Below are 17,544 nucleotides of genomic sequence, written 5' to 3' on the forward strand. Positions count from 1 at the left end.
GATACATTATATTTTTTTACACTGGAATGTCAGGAAAGTTGGGTACATTGGCTGCTTATTGTGGTGTGTATTGTTAGATGTAGGAGGGTCAGCTTTTAATGAGCGGGCTATAGGTAAAAGGTTACATTTGCATATAGGGTTGGGATATGTGGAGATTTGTGTACCCGGATACTGAATGGCCTTGAATTGCTGTGAAAATGACTAGCTGGGACAAAGAGACAAATGTATAAACGCCAGCACAAATATGTTCAATGCTTTATATTTTTGCAGGTTGACTGTGAAAGCTAAGTAAAAGTATAGAGCTCTCTCTAAGTGGAAGGTAGAGAGGCAGGGAAAAGGTTACCCCACTGACAGGCAATCCCATGCTGACCAATACATTTAAAGCATTTTTCTGGAAATGTCATGGAAATCTCTATTCCTTTAATAAATCAATCCAAAAATCTCTGTGACAATTATGCAGCTGTACACATTTGGATTGATTTACAAGCTAACTACAATGTACAACTAAAAGGACATTTTTAGTTGATTTGGAGGCTGTATTTGTTTTTGGCTAAAAGGTTTTTCAGCAAGTACAAATAATATGTTTTGGTCTTGCCAGAAAAGCAGTGTCTCTTTCGCTTCTTGTGAGATAATCTAGAGCAGGGGTGGGTAACGTTTCAGAGGTTGCCTTGACAACATGAACACCATGGAGGAAATCAAAGCTCTCCAGAGGGGTGGCACCCTTTTTTAAACAACAAAAAAACAAAAACTATCAAGTCCTCAATAAAGAGACGGCATATAGAACACATAGGGGTTTATTAAAACTGGAGAGTTAAAAATCTGGTGCAACTCTGCATAGAAACCAATCAGCTTCCAGGTTTTATTGCCAAAGTTTAATTGAACAAGCTGAAATTAGAAGTCAACTGGATACAATGCACAGCTGCACCAGTTTTAGTAAATCGACACCACAGTGTACCACAGTAGTGTTCTCTGCTACCCTTCACATCACTCCCCCGACAGTAGTATCCTATCCCCCCTTTTCCCTTACCTCCACAGTAGTGTCCTCTGCAATTCTGCCCCCCCCCCCCCCATAGCAGTGTCCTTTGCCTTCCTCCCCACAGTAGTGTCTTCTGCCCCTCTGCTTCCCCACAGTAGTGACCTCAGCCCCCAAAAGCAGTGCCCTCTGCCCCCCAGCAGCGTATCCTCTTCTCCCCCCCCCCCCCACAGTAGTGTCATCTTCCCCTCTGCCCCCCCAGTTTGGGGTTCAAGGGGTTAAAGCAGACAGAGGAGGTGATACAATGCCTCCTCACAGCCTTTCTAATGTTTTCTGAAGAATGATCTGAATTTGGATTGCTCTAAAGAGAGAGCAAATCTAGTGTGAATGAGTCCTAAGGGTTAAAGACTGAGCAAGCAAAGGGAGAAAAGGGACAGAACACACAGTGATCTTGCATTCTTTTCTCTCTGTCAGAGAGTCTCTGTAAGAAAAAGGATTTCTGCAGGTATAAAGGAAGTCCTGAAGTCTGTGTTCTGTCCCTCCAATGCTGAGGATCTTTAACAGCAGCCTGGTGTCACAATAAATACATGAAAAACGTGGAAGAAAATGTTTTTGTCTGCTCCTGTTCCCCTGTTCCATTACCTGCACTAAAAAAACCCAAATCTATCTATCATAGTCTCTGGGTCTGACCATTCACCTCTGTACCTACAAAGTGATTCCCTTGCCTAGAACTCAACCACTTTTTTACAGCATTTTAATGATTCCCTAATGTCACATACTCCTACAATGAATTTCATCGTTAACAAAGAAGCTACTTTTCTTAATGAAGATTCTGTCCCATCTCCTGTCTCTCTATGGGAAGCTCACAAGGTGACCATACTATATGCTATTATTCAATTGGCCACTTGCATCAAAAAAGAATGGCAAGCTAATATTGCACTCCTGTTCTCATGTTTGGCCAGTTTGGAATCTGCTTGGAAAACACATCCATCTGCCTTTCTTCACAAACAAGTTGCCACCACTAGAGTGGAACTCAATCTACTTCTAACTGATAGAACGAAAAAACAAATACGATGGACTAAATACCATTATTATGCTAGAGCAAACTAACCGGTTTCCATATTTGCCAACCTGGTGAATGCTCACCTCAGGGGCTCCAGTCCTATTAGACTCCATCTTCCTGATTGGTACTGTCTTGGCTAACCCTACAACTATTGTAAACTACTTTAGTTTGGTCTTGGCAGACATATACAAAAAGCCTTTCTCTTTCCATTCCTCATTGGCAGACCGACTGTTTGCTAAGGTCACACTCCCGACTCTTTCCAAAGGAATGAAAAACAATTATTGAAATGCTTTCAGCCATCAATTCTCTTAAGCCATCCAAGGCAACAGGCCCAGTGGTGGACTTGCCAATTCTGATGTTTAATGGCAAATGCCAATCGAGCTCTATGGTGCCAGGCAGTGAGCACAGGGCCCACTAGAGGATGTTGGGTCCTCAGGCCACCCTCATGAAGGTTTTTTTTCTGATTGTTCAGTCAGAAACATTCACACCAGTGGCTTGCTGGAGGTCATTTTGTAGGGCACTGGCAGTGCTTATCCTGTTCCTCCTTGCACAAAAGAGCAGATACTGGTCCTGCTGATGGGTTAAGGAACTTCTACGGCCCTGTCCATCTCTCCTAGAGTAACTGCCTGTCACCTGGAATCTCCTCCATTCTCTTGAGACTGTGCTTGGAGACACAGCAAACCTTCTGGCAATGGCGCGTATTGATGTGCCATCCTGGAGGAGTTGGATTGCCTGTGCAACCTATGTAAGATCCAGGTATCACCTCATTCTACCAGTAGTGACACTTACCCTAGCCAAATGCAAAACTAGTGAAAAACAGTCAGAAATGATGAGTAGGAAAAAAATGTCAGTGACCTCCACCTGTAAAACTATTTCTGTTTTGGGGGTTGTCCCATTGTTGCCCATCTAATGCACCTGTTGTTAATTTCATTAACACCAAAGCAGCTGAAACTGATTAATAACTCTCTCTGCTACTTAACTGACCAGATCAAGGAGATTATTTGACTCAGGCGTTTAATTGACTTGATGCTATACTCTGATTAAAAAGTGTTCCTTTAATTTTTTTGAGCATAAAGTTTTCAACACTATTTCCTGGGGCTACCTATATTCTTATGTTTGATCACATCCCTCTATTGTGGCCAACTCAGCCTGTGTCAAATGCCTAAATCATCTCTGACCTCATTCCTTATTGAGAGGGATGTTCCTTATACTTTCTTATGAAGGGGGAAGAAAGGAACCTGAAATTCTTCAAAGCTGAGTGCATGTGCTCTGATAAGCCAAATTTAAGAAAAACTGCTTTAAGATAGGTTCAACCCCAAAATAAAAAGCAGAGAAGGCATATGATGATATTTGGCCCACTGCAGAAGATAGATAGATCTTCTTGTTCCATCTGAGGATTATCGCCCTATTACAAAGCCTACCTGATTAGGGTGGATTAACAGGGGGTGGGGGAAGCTAAACAATTTGCAATAAGCTTGGCATATATTTTTAGATCCATATTGAGAAGGGAAGTCTGGCAGTAATTTGCGTGGCTAGCTGACTTGCCAGGTTTCAGAAGGGTAATAATCAAAGCTTTGAATAATTCTTTAGGGCATATGCCAGAGTTTACTATGTGGTTGTTAAATAATGAGCTTATGTGACCACTGTAAATAATATCGTAATTATGAATATATTTCAGTTAGAGCTGTAACAGTGTGGGTGTGTAATATGTCTTCTCATAAATCCCTCTTCTACAGATAGTTGGGGATGGTTTAAGTTGCAAGAGGTAACATTTTCTTAATTACAACTCCTCAATACTCTGTCAGACAGTTCGGTGCCAGAGTTAGTTTTTCTAACAATGGGACCCAAACCTGTTGGCTTCACAAATATCCACTTCAAAGGATCCCTCATTTAAATATGCAATGAAGGTGGCCAGCCTTTCATGAATACTTAAATTCCTAGGAAATGGTCATGAACTGACATACTTAAATTCCATAAAGGGTGTGCCAAGATTTGCCTTAAAGGGGGTTAGTGTATGCTAAATACAGGGGATTTGAAGTTAGCCATTTATGAAAGGGAATTGATTTGCCAAACAATCAGAGCTAATCCATGAAAACTACTGGATGAGAGGCCTATAACAATAGACACAAGATGGAGAGACATGCTCTCTTTTTGGAACACCATTTAAGAGAATGGAACCCATACGTGCAGTTCCATGGTAATTATGGAATATATCCCTTGCACTTATCTAAATGTTTGTCTTATGCCTTTTTCTGTCTCACTGTTTGTATTTTTCAATATTTTAGAGCTTTCTTAATAATGTTTCTTTTATGAAACTATATAGATTGTTTGTGTTAGTTTAGACCTCCATCCTATTCACAGATAAATTTTGGTTGTGGTGTTAAACCTTTCACTTCCAGGTAAGAACTCTTAATTTACCAAATCATATCAGAGAAGTATTATATTTCATAATCTATAGATTTGGTCAACATGGTTTAGAGAATTGCACAAGTGGGGCATAAGTTCATTGATAAAAGTTTTATAATACTTATTTACTTATTAAAGCCACCTGGGCTTGGGTCTTTATGTAAAAGTAAGGATGGGATAACCCAACTTATTTAAAAAATGGGGCCAAGAGTGACTCCAGCTGGTCTGAATAAAGAGAAGAGAGATGCACTTCATTCAAGAAACATTTAACAGCTTGTTCAGAGGCAGTAGGGGTCCTGCAAAATATAGAGGGTAGCATAAAAATTGTGAAACTGTTTAGCTATGGCAAGTTGGGGGGGGGGGGGTCGTAATTTTGGTACCATGACAACCCAACAGGTAAAGGATTTTGAATTTAATCACGTTTTTTTCATAGTGTTTGGTGAGAAGGGCACCTGCTTTGTTAACATGAGAATAGGCAATGCTTCTTTATAAGAAAATCAAAGCCTTCTTGAAGGTGTGAATGTAGCTGATTTCTTAAATTATGGATTTCCAATTGGAGTTGTGGGGTAGAGTGAAATTTGTCCCCTTATTTCCAACTCTCAGATTTTAGTGGTAAGGTGAGAGAATTCTTGTATAGTACAGCAAATTTAATTATAATACCCCCCAATATAGGTCTTATGGGCATTCCATAACATTATATCTGAAACTGGACCAATTTTATTTTGAAAAAAGGATTTCAACTCTAATTTGATCTTTTCCTTATGCTGAGCATTGGTAAGAATGGATGTGGTCCATATCCTCCATACTGAAAGTGGTTGGACCTTGGCAGCTGAAAAAAGTTCAATAGAGACGGGTGCATGATCTGACCAAGTAATTGGCCCTATCTGAGCTAATGAGATTGCAAAGTGTACTTGTTCGTAAGGAAAAAACTATATTGACAATACAAAACATCATAAAGATCTTTGGAGGCCAAAAGTGAGGAGAGAACAGTGGTTCTCTGCCTAGATATATTGCAGGATTCTAAAGCCCCATTCACTACTTTTAAAATCTCACTTTATATTAATCTGTTTATCTCTATATGGCTGTAGTTTGCTCATACAGGATTAAAAAAAAAAACTCTTTTGGTGGGTATTGGGGGCGTAAATGTAACTATTATGAGGGATTGGTTATTGAAGGAGGCAGAGAGGATGACAAAATGCTCATTGTCATCGTCCTCTACATGCTGAAGCTAAAACAAGATAGAAGAGCTAACCACGATAAACACTCTTCCTTTTAATGTCAGCATATCACGTACCTGGTGATAGAGGCCAATGGAGAAAGGGCTTCCCTTGTGGCTAAGTTCCAGACTCCCCTGAAGGAGGGACAGCAGAAGTCAGGCCCAGCGTAGCACAGGTCACCTGTGGGAGTGCTTGTTTGGTAGTCCACCCAGGAGCACGGCTGATGCGTTGAGATGGGGTCTGCAGGCAGGAGGCGCCTGTGCAAGGTATGCAGGTCTTCCAGAGAACAGAGGATCACAGGATAACAAGTTCGAGCCAAGGTCGGATGCCAGGTGGGGATCGGAGCAGACGTAGACAAAAGGGATAGCCGAGGTCATACACAGAGAGCAGGTGAGAAGATCCGTTAGACAAGCCGGGGTCAGGTCGGGGTTAAACAAAGCAGACAGGTCCAGGAGCAAGCCGAGTCATTAACAGGAAATCACAAGTCAGGATAGCAAGGGAACTAAGGTACTAGGGAGCCAGAGATCAACCAGCACCTGAGAGTAGTGCAGGACTTCTGAACTTCTGCTGCCATGCAAGGTACTAGCAGGGTGCCAGGTTTCCTAACACCTCTGTGGAGGACAGAGCCCTCACATAGCGTGCAGGTTTGGGGTGAACATTTAGGGGCTTTCAGTTTGAAAAAGTGTATTTCCTGGATACAAAGAATGTCACGCTTTTGAGAAACAACTTCCTTCCTTAACGTTGCTTTCTTAAATGGCCTTTAAGGCCCTTTTACATTAAAGTAAATCATTTTAAGAGTCATAATTCTATAAAGAATGGTATATTATGTACAATGAAGTCAAATCACCACCAAGATAGACTACACCTCGAATAAGACAGTAGACAATATAAAAGGATGCCCACTGAAGGCCTACACTGCAAGTGGAAAGTAAAGCATGACAATTTACCGGTGCACAAAAAAGAATATAGCATAATAAAACAAGAGAAACAGCTTTAATGACAAACATTTGTGTGTAGCACATAGTTATATGGGGGAAAGAGAGAAATCAGGTGCCTGCCATTGCTGCTGGGGAGAGCAAATTGTAGGCAGCATAACAAAAAGAAAGAAAAGGTGCTTGAATTTTTGGATTGCAACAGGAAATTAAGAGAAAACAGAGAAGCGTCTCTCAGTGCAGACTGTCAGCTGTTTATTAAAAAAAGAGTTTTAGGCAACTCACATTTTTCTCAGAATAAAACAGGCGTTTAAAAGTATATCTCTGGTTCACTGAACGTATTACCATGCTGTTGGTCTGTAGCCACCACTAGTCTGGATCCTGGAAGTGGCTGTGTGTAAAGGAGAACCAGGAGAGAGGGCTACAGCCCATGAAGACCAAGATTGAGCTCTGCAGTTACTTTTGCAGCAGTTGTTTTCTTATTTTGGGTCACAATCCTACAGAATATAATTTTATCTCTTTCAGTCAGTTGACCATGTCGACTGCGCTTTTGTTTATAAAACGAGAAGTACATGGAGTGAATGACGAAAGTGAGGTTTCCCACCTGTTAGCTAGGTGTCTCATCACATGTAGTGTTTGAATTTTTTTGTCCAACCCTGTATATCAGAATAAAATCTACCTAGTCTTTTCATTTTTTTTATTGCAGTCTAGTCAATTTGCTTACATACTGTTCAGCCACTGTACATTATTTAATTTTTCTCAGGTAATGCATTCCAATGTTTAGTTCAAGATAAAGACTGCATCCTCTTTCCCTCTTGCATTGCGACCTTACCAACCTGCTTACATATTGTCCAGCTACTGAACAATATACATGGATATTGTCTTTAAAATCATACACAATAATGTTTACTGCGTATTTTACCTATTCATATTGCAACCTTGTTCACACACTGTCCATATAACTGAGCAATATTTGTAGCTACATGATATTTTTCATTTCAAATAAAAGCCTGTCTCACGTCTTGCCAGTAAGCAATCAATATTTGTTGTTGTCTCTAAAATAATGTTCTCTCATATTTATTTCAAGATAAAATCTGCTTCAAACCCCCCCTCCCCTCCCCCCACACAGACACACACACACACACACACTTACATTGTGGCTTTACCAAGCTGTTCACATTTTGTGCAACCACTGTACAATATTTGTCACTTTTGTCTCTCAATTATAAATGTTCTCAAATGTTAATTTCAAGATAAAAAGTGCCTAATTTCTCCGGCTTATTTACCAACCTTACCAAACTGCTGCTCACATGCTGCCCAGTCACTGTACAATAAGTGTGGTTGTTGTCTCTCAAATAAATAATACACTGTTTCATTTTTTTTTTTTTAGATAAAACCTGTCTTATTTCTACCTCTTACATTGCAACCTTACCAAACTGCTTACATCCTGCCCAGTCATTGAGCAACATTTGTGACTGTCTTGCAAATAAAACATATAAAAGTTATATTTCAAAATAAAACCTGCTTGTGCCCCTACCAAACAACTTACATTTTGCCCAGCTACTGTAAGTTATCTGTATCTACTTTCATTAAAACAATATACTCTAATGCTTATTTCAAAAGACACTCTCCTCATCTTTACCTTTTGCTTAACAGTCTCACGAAACTGCTTACATTATGTCTAGCCACTGAAAAATTATATGTGGCTGTTATCACTTTAATATTGCTATAATATCTATTTCAAAATAAAAACTGCCTCCTCTCCCCTTCTTGGCCATAACCAAACTGTTTACATCCTGTCCATACGCTGTATAATATGTGCTCTTATTGTCTCTTTTTTTATTCCAAGCTAAAACCTACCTCATCTTTCCCTTTTTACATTGCAACCCTACCAAGCTGAGTACATACTGCCCAGTCATTGTACAATATTTGTGGTGATCGTCTCTCAAATTATACCCTCTAATGTTTATTTAAAGATTGAATCTGCCTCATCTCTCCCTCTAGCATTGTTATCTTACCAAGCTGTTTAAATACTTTCCAGCCAATATTTGTTATTGCCTCTCAAATAATGCATTGTAATGTTATTTTTTTAGACAAAAACTGCCTTACCTTGCAGCCTTGCCAAATTGCATGTCCAGCCATAAAATGTTTTTTACACACCTCCGTAAAATATTCAGCAAATATATTTGGCAGGTAGTTGATTGGTCAGTCCATTGCCAACTAAAAGATTGGGTCAGGCTGGAAAAAGGTTTTCTCTAGTACTCCTTTGACTAATTTTCCTTGGGTATCAGCTTGTCATTGGAAATCAGTCACAAAAGAGCATCCATTCATTACATCCACATTACAATGTTTCTGTACTGCTGTGTCTAAATGCAAAATCTCTTCTAACATAGGCTTATCAACCCCTGTTTGCTGGAACCCTGACTTTCCACCAGGTATGTTTGCCTCTTTCCCTCATTCCAGCTGGCCTTATTCTCCCCCTCTGGCACCCGATTTTTCCCAGAAAGGCGTTTTCATGGACAGATCAGTTTTATTGGCTCACTATCCAGAATCTCCAATTCTCTTTTGGGCATATTTTCAAATTGGGCACTTCCTTAGAACATTCACCCATTCTTCAGATTATAGTCAACCTTTTTCACCATTAAAATCCATATGCTTTAGGAATTCTTCCCAATGCCATCTTATTTCTAACTTATATACTCTCTTATATGCACAAGAATCTTTGGGCTCAGGCCCGTTATGTAAGGTGTGGGAAAAATACATAGAATGCTGTCTTAATGAGGAAGAATGGGAACAACTGCATTTATTGGCCCATAAGAATTCTCTTAATGTCTCAATGCAGATAAACACATATAGATTGAAAACCAGATGGTACAAGGTCCCACAACTCATTAACAAATATGCCCCATCATCGACTGATAGATGTTGAAGGTGTCATACTGAAGAGGGTTCATTTATTGGCTAATTTTTGGCACACAAAAAGAGTACACAACATTAATTTACAGGTCACAGGTGACTCAGTAGCATTCTCTCCAGCACAAAATTTACTACACTTGACAGATCAACCACTCAAAACCTATAAAAGATCATTAACAACTCACATGATTAGCACAGCTCGAATGTGCATACCAATTCGCTGGAAATGCTCATGAGCCCCTGGCCCTAGGGATTGGCTTTAGACTGAGGAAGATCATGGAAATGGAGGAATTGATTCACATTTCCCAGGATAGAATGGCTGCCTCCATGCTGGACACACTTCTAGACCACAGATTCCTGTTCTAAATAATGAATTGAATTGGGATAATTGAGGAGTCTAGTTGGAGTATTTCTTTGGATCAACTGGGAGAAAGAGATTAAATCTGACAATATCATTTTTATAATGAGAGAACACAGCAATTTAACACTGTGGTGTAACTGGCCTTGCATAAGTCAGAGAACCCATTGCAAAATTAATAAGGGTCAATTTCAATGGTAGGTTTGTCTTCCTCAGGATACATTCTACAAGTTCATTTCACTCGGACAATCTGAACAAGTCCTCCCACTCAAGAACGACATCCTGCACCTCACTTCCCCCCCTCCTTTTTTTTTCCTTTTCCTCTTCCTTATTCCTCCTTAAGATTAATCCATAAAATCGACTCCAAGCTGATGCATGTTATCATTAATGGGGTTGGGATTATCTATATTTACTTTTCCTACTGGAGGCAGGGATAACTAAAGTGATTTCTTTATTGGGCACTGATTTATTTGGTAATCCTATCTCATGGTAGTATTTTTTCATGTTTGCACTAGATAACCCAGACCTTTTTTGGGTCTTGGTTGCTAAATCAGATAATCAGACCCCTTCAATTCTTTTTTTTTTTTCTTTACCTTTTTCAATCACTACAATGTTATTGTTGGTGAATTTTCTAATACGATTACTGTATTTTGTTTACTGTTGCTATTATTGTAACTTTTTTTACAAAATATTTCAATAAAACATTATGGAACCAAAAATGCCCAGCCACTTATTTTTTGTGGCTATTGCCTCTCACATAATATACTCTGTTTATTTTAAGATAAACCCTGCCTTGTCACTACCTCTTATATTTTGGCCCAACCAAACTGATTGTATACTGTCCAACTACTGACAAATACCTGGGCTATTGTCTCTCAGATAATATACTTTATAATATATTTTACTCTCTAAGCAGAGCCACCCAGGTGCGGGAAGTTTGTTACTTGCAGTGTTACCAAGTGAAATAAAGCCACCTTTACATTTTTGTTCAAATATGCTTTAAGCTGAAAGCAATAAATTGATGTTTTTTCCTGTTCACAAAAATTCACATTTCAATATAGGTCAATTCTTGCATATAAAATGGCAATTAAATTCAGTATTTTCTCTGTAATAATTATCAATATGCCAAAAATTGTCTGACATGCTAAAATTTATCGTACCATAGAGGTGACCAATCACAAAAATTAGCAACCTTGGTAATTATAGTCAAAATTGCTAGTTGTAATAGCAGCAACAATCAGGAAGACCTTTCTTGTTGTAAGTAATATTTGTTAAATGTTTTCCTGTCAATAGTGTAACATTTCTTTTTAATAAATGTGGGTTAATATGGTAATGTCCTAATGTTATATTCATAGTTAATTGATGTTCTTGATGTATCTTCACTAATCCACAGTTCCCATCCCTATAGCCAGTGATCTCATGCACAATTTTCTGCAGAATGGACTGTTTGCTCATACTGGCTTTCTCTGACACTACCATAATACCTTTTTTGACTCTAATTATTTTCTGAGAGTGTGTTTGTGTTTGTGTGTGTGTAGAAATTCCACTCACTCCATTATTTAGAACCAATGTAGCATAAATGAAAATCTCAAAACTGCATATACTAATATATCCTACAGTCCGAAATATTGATAGAATACTGCAAAAGAAAAATATAATTTTAACATAAGATTATGTCAGGCATTTTTAAGCTGTCATAAATTCACTTCGCCTATTGCTCTATCTGGTATTTGACTAAGTTCCACTCACAGAACATTACTTTTTACCACCTAAACTGTAAAACATTGTTTTGTATATATTCTGGATACAGAGACACTTACCTGCAGAAGAGAACTGTAAAAATCCACCTGTCATATAACACCTACTCTTAGATGTCATTGTGTAATTACATGGTCCATCAAACTAATCTTTTTGAAAAATTACATTGATTTCTTAAAGAATGGTATATCACAAGTAATATATGCAAATAGTTTTGAGTGTTGACAGTTTGACATTGCATCCCTTTTCAAAAGCAGGAACAGTGATTTTTATTTCTTATGGAATATGCATAACTTTTCTGAAGGTTACTTTTAAGTGTCATTACAATCCTCAAAAGGCATTTCGTTTCAAAGTAGAAGAAAATAAAATGTACCAAGTGTCTTAAGTCATCAGCAAATTGCATTTTCTTTCTTTAATCCTTTAAGGAATTTGTCCACTTTTTATTGTTCATTCTCTATACATCAGAGAAAAATAATCACTTTGTTAACATGAAGCAATAGAACTAGACTAAAAGTAATAAGAGTTTTCTTTTGTAAATGTGACATGAAAGCAGCATTTTTAGTTTATTCAAATTTCTTCTGTAGGAAAAAGTAGTGACTGTAATAGTACAACTGTAGAGATAATGGCCCTGATTTGCCAAAGGAAGTGCACAAGAGCAGGAATAAATCATTATAGTAGTCTTGAGGGGCTGACATGAGAGCATGGATGTGCTGAGAACACTGAACCTAGGTAGCAATTCATACACTGATGTTCACTGCATACAGTGCAGTCCTGGTTTGATATACATATTGAACACCCTAATAATGCTACTTTGTACCTTCTTTTCCTATAAGGCACTTTAAGCTATGTGCATTGTTACAATTTTACCCAACAAAAAAATGTAGTTCACTCTAGCCAGGAAATACCTTTTTTTCAGGGATTTTTGGCCTACTTTTATTTAAGACAGAAAGTAGAAGTTCAAAAATCGATTGCCCTCGCAAGGATTTCCACTATCTCTTCAAACATGAAAATTAATTACATTAAGCTTCCTTATCTCACAGACCATCTCACTGCACTGCTGTGCTCCTGTGCAACCTCTGCATCATACTTTCAGCTCTTAAAGTGCTTGTTGGTTTCTCAGCTCTCTCATAGCTCTCCCTGACCTGGGCAGGGAACCTCCTATCTCCTTGGTGGAGTCCTGAACTACTGTCAAACCCTTGATTATAAGAACTGTGCACGATCTGTCTCCAGTAAGACCTGGACACAAGGTCAGAGGCTTATTCCCTCCCAAGACTCTTTGAAACCTCTGAATTCCAGAACCAAGTTGGCAATTACAAAACCCCAAGAAAACTGAAATAAATACACCTAATTAAAACAGCCATTCTGGAGCCCCTCAGTCTGCATTTGTGAGAACTCTATGTCTATTACCTCTTTTTCCCATCAATGCCAATATATATATATATATATATATATATATATATATATATACACATTGTAACCAGGTTTCTAAGCAGATAAAATAACAGACAGCCTGTGCTCTCTCTGCAACTGATCTCTAACCTATTAATACCTTACCAAGCCTTATACTATACTATGTCTTTGTGGAGGTAACTGCCTTGGTAGAGGCAGTTTTTTTCCTAAATGTACCTTATGACTTACAGTAAAAGAAAATCTTGACTTATTCAAGTTCAGGTCCTATTATTTTAGTCTACACTTGCAGTTTTGTTCCTACATAATATGTGGGTGTAAAATTTCTAACAGGCATCATACAGAACTCAAAACATGACATACGTTCAGAAAATCAATATCCATGTACACTCTATACCAAGCACACTTGTTAATAAATGTATAATATTATTCTAATTGCTGTGCACACATGTCTACATGTATTGCTATGAAGATACGATTTGGCTGATTGATGTGCTACATATGTGCATAATATAGGTTAGGTGAAGTGAGCAAACTTTGGTTCACTGGATATTTGCTGAACCTGAGTGACCAATTTGCAAGCCTTTTTTTAAAACAAAATGGGCTTGAGTAGCTGGCCACTGCTATGGGGGACATGTGTAGAAAATGCTAAAACTTTTTATCTTTTAAATGCAGTTCAGTGGGGAATGGGCTTTCTAAATGTAGTTAAAAGGGCAGAATCACAGTTACACAAATCCTTTAAAAAAATGCTTCCGATGTTATTTCACATTTAGAAAATAAACTGTTGTCCAGAAGACTTTGTTGTTTGTAAAAAAAATGGCATTAGGTTTCCCTGAAAATCCATACCAGATCAATATCTATGGGATCCACTGGATAAGGGTCTGGTATAGAGTTTGATGGGGGCTACATGCAAAAAAAAAATGGCATGGATCCCTTCAAGATCCTTACCAGACCCTTATCCAGGATCAGGGTTTGGTATGGATTTTTAGAGAATAAACATAAAAATGATGTGGGGTCAAGAATGATACCAAACCATTATACTTGATGAACAATACCAGGCCAAATACCCTCAACATAGGGACAGACCCTTGCAGGGGAGATGCAAAAACAGTTTGGGTTTAACCTCAAAGTCAATACGAGACCCTTATCCTTAAAGATGGCTGGCCAGAATTATGATTGGTTAGGAAAAGGCAGCAAGCATGTGCCCCACTGGAGCAAACCAGGCCTTATGTCCTCAATATCGGGAAGGTACCTGGCCTGGATGTACAGTGAAGCCTCCCCCAGCGGCAAGGCATTTTCCCAATCTTGATGGGGACAAGGGCTTCATCCTTTCATCCCCAGCCCAAAGGATATGGAGGTCTGCATAGGGTGGCTTATCAGAAACTGGAACCTTTAGAATATGGGAGAACCCAGATACCTTCTCCCCACATGAATGAGTAAAGGGTACATAACACCCCTTGTAACACACTCCAATAAATATGTTAATTTAAATGTTCTCAAACATACAGACATTATTCCCATGCCCCACATTGCAAATGCAACATCAATCAATTCATCTAGTCCATCATCAATCAAAATGAGCGGCAGTAGTGATACCACCAGTAAATGAATGGATTATATCTGCAGCACCTGGAGGGTATAGTAGGTGGACAAACCTGCCAAATCTGACCATTTAGGTCACCTATTCAGAGAACTGATAATAAGCTGGGTTCAGGTAGAACCCATGGTTGACCCAAACCCCAAGCTCTTTCTTAACGTATAATCTTGAGTTAATCAGGCCCAATGTGTGACAACATTTTACTTATTGCTCATGTATACATATCAAAAATATATGCTAAAATAACAAAGACAGGGATACAAATATTACACAATGTGTAGCAAATGTTTTATCCTTACATTAGAGAGTACACTATAGTATAAGCTAAGGTTTTAAGACTGTTATGGATTTTTTTGAAGATTTAAGGTGAAGCAAAAATGAAGAATAATCTATAATGAAACATCATTAAACCTTTGAATAGCGGTTCTTTACAAATTCTTAATAATAGGCCATTTGATTCATAGGTCATTATGCCACCAATGTCTTATGTTTTCTGATAATGATTTCATTTCCAGTTCATTGTTGCTACAAGCAGATATTTTACTTCCTAGCAACTGCTATAAATATTATTAATATCCTATTATTATTCTTGTTATATACAATTAAAGATTCAGGCATTCACATTTATGCTGCAAATCTTTACAAGCCAATTTTGAATAGATTGTTACTTTTTCTGTAGTACAAAAACAAATAAAACATTGAAGATTTATAGTCACATCATTAATTTTTCTGAACATTATTGGGCATTCAGGGAAAAACTATAACCAGCAACAATGATGCCAAACAGAAAACTGTAGGAAGCTATTACCTAATAATGAAATAAGTTTGTATAATATGTGCATTCAAAAGAGATGTAAAAATGATATTTTGAATAGTCTTGGTGAGATTTTTAAAATAAATTAACTGATAAGGTCTGGTATGGATTTAAAGGGGGATCCTAGGCAAAACAAAAGACATTTCCCCCCCAAATCCATACTAGACCCTAATCCAGGCAGACAGATGACTGACCAGTAAAAGGAAGAACAGAGATCCTATAGTCAGTCCAACCTTTCTGATCCATACTATTCTATATGGGGAGGGCACCTTGCCATGGGGAGGACTGCATGCTTGGATACAAATCTAGTAAAGATTTTGGGGAGACCCAGAATCTTAATTTTTTTGTTATACTTTTCTGTGTAGTGTTCCCCCATCAAGGATAGGGAACTTGCCTTTCTCTCACAACAGATGAAGGGGAGAGCAGAGGATTTATTTAATTAATCCATTTAATAAATCCTTGAGTTGCAGTAGAGGAAAGCTGTGATCGAAGGTGGTGAAAATTTAAAGGACTACTGACCTCTAATGTCATGGAATTGTTTTGAGTAAAATTTAAAGGGATTTTGGTCACCAATGATAGGGGTGGTTGCAATATCATTGACTACCACTTTTTGTGTGTGATTATTTTGGGTGGGCTAAAGTGCCACTGGCCACCAGTAGTTGTGGGTTTATTTTGGATGCTTAAAAGTTTTTTATCCATGATACCTAGCCATTGCACAGTGTAATGTAGTGTAATGCAACCTTTCAACTTTTTATCATTTCAACTTTCTTCCACTAATAACATAAGACTTGCATTTGACTTCAGTGAGTGACTTTAAAAGGTTACGTACAGTATAACTCTTTTCTAACCTCAATACCTGTATTTTTCTTCCTTTCCTGGCCTTTTTATATGCTTTCAACTGGAAAGCGTTTTTTAAAAATGTTTTTATTGGAATAGTAGTGGTTTTCAAATACCAACAAAAGAAAGCTCCATCTGTATAAAAAAATACAGTATTTATGAAATATATTTGGGCACATTCCTACATAACACATTGATTCTCAGTCAAACTATCACAGTACTGAAAAAGGTAAAATGGTCTTGATATGAAGCATAGTGGTTCTGAAGTAGATAAAAAATAATTTCCTTGTTAGTTTCTGTCTGTTTTTCCAACCTTTTCAGGCTGTTAGATTGTAGAGAAAATAAAATAAGTATTAATGATGTAATTTAAAGTTAATTTAAACACTTATTTCTTTTTAAAAATACATTTAATTTTATCACTTTTTTAAATAATACATAGCTGGATTTCTGAGCTTTAAAATGGATGTATGGCAAAACTGTGCCTTTACAAGTGAGCACATTTTTCTTTTAATTTCTCATTGTTTTTAATTTTATATAAATATTTCTGGAAAGCAGTAAAGACACAAAGGGCTGCCTAAAACACAACAGGATTATGAAAAGGGGGCAATAGGGAAAATATTTTTGAACACTGCATAAATCATAAGGCTTAGGCTTTGTTTAGACCTGTGGTTGGGGGAAGCATCAAAACTTATGCCCACCAGCTGCCTCTCCTTAACCTGCAATAGGTAGCTGACAGAGGTGTTTACATGCCACAGCTGCAAGGCTTTGCTTCACGGCTGCAGCAAAGTTTACCCAACATGTAGTGATTGGTGGGCAGCAAGCCTGCTGAATGCCACACAGTTTAGCAAATGGGAAAGTGCTGCAAACTCTCTTCACCCGTGTGCAATGCATGAGGTATGATTGTCAGGAAAAATGGGGTTAAAACAGGCAGTAAGGTGGCTTCACATCTCATCCTTTCCACCTGTCCGTAGCCTCTGGAGCGTGATCCGAATGTAAATCAGGCTTCAAAGGCAAGGGAAATGTAGACACATATCTATATCTACCCTTGATTCATTTTAAACCCAGGCACAAAAATGACAATTGGAAGGTGATTAGTTGTTTTGAGCAGAAAAAAAAATAATAGTTATTTTATTAACCAGCTTTTCTATGCATATGGACACACATTCACCTCTGCAGACAAATACTGTATGTACTCATTGAACACATTCCTTTGAATTACAACACATTCCCCAGAATTAAAAGGTATTTTAATAAATATGTAAAAAC

At 38.0% G+C, this 17,544-nt stretch overlaps 1 protein-coding gene across 1 annotated transcript in view; it reads left to right on the top strand.

The window, feature by feature from the left end:
* The window catches only part of NAALADL2 (N-acetylated alpha-linked acidic dipeptidase like 2), a 578,047-nt gene that overhangs the window by 333,518 nt on the left and 226,985 nt on the right, over window positions 1-17,544 (top strand). The gene's annotated exons all lie outside the window — the stretch shown is intronic.

The sequence above is a fragment of the Staurois parvus genome, unplaced genomic scaffold (assembly GCF_062004578.1).
Source record: "Staurois parvus isolate SC_StPar_1 unplaced genomic scaffold, SC_StPar_1.0 ptg000155l, whole genome shotgun sequence".
NCBI lineage: Eukaryota > Metazoa > Chordata > Amphibia > Anura > Ranidae > Staurois > Staurois parvus.